Genomic DNA, 271 nt, shown 5'->3' with positions numbered 1-271 from the left:
CTCTTTCAGATTTCTCATCATTAGTGTATAGGAATGCAAGAGATTTCTGTTCATTAATTTTGTATCCTGCAACTTTACCAAATTCATTGATTAGCTCTAGTAGTTTTCTGGTAGCATCTTTAGCATTCTCTATGTATACTATCATGTCATCTGCAAACAATGACGGCTTTACTTCTTCTTTTCCCATTTGGATTCCTTTTATTTCTTTTTCTTCTCTGACTGCTGTGGCTAAAGTTTCCAAAACTATGTTGAATAATAGTGGTGAGAGTGG

Source organism: Physeter macrocephalus, chromosome 9 (assembly GCF_002837175.3).
Source record: "Physeter macrocephalus isolate SW-GA chromosome 9, ASM283717v5, whole genome shotgun sequence".
NCBI classification, from domain to species: Eukaryota; Metazoa; Chordata; class Mammalia; order Artiodactyla; family Physeteridae; genus Physeter; species Physeter macrocephalus.
The sequence above is the reverse complement of the archived record's forward strand: the minus strand, read 5'-3'. Positions refer to the sequence as shown.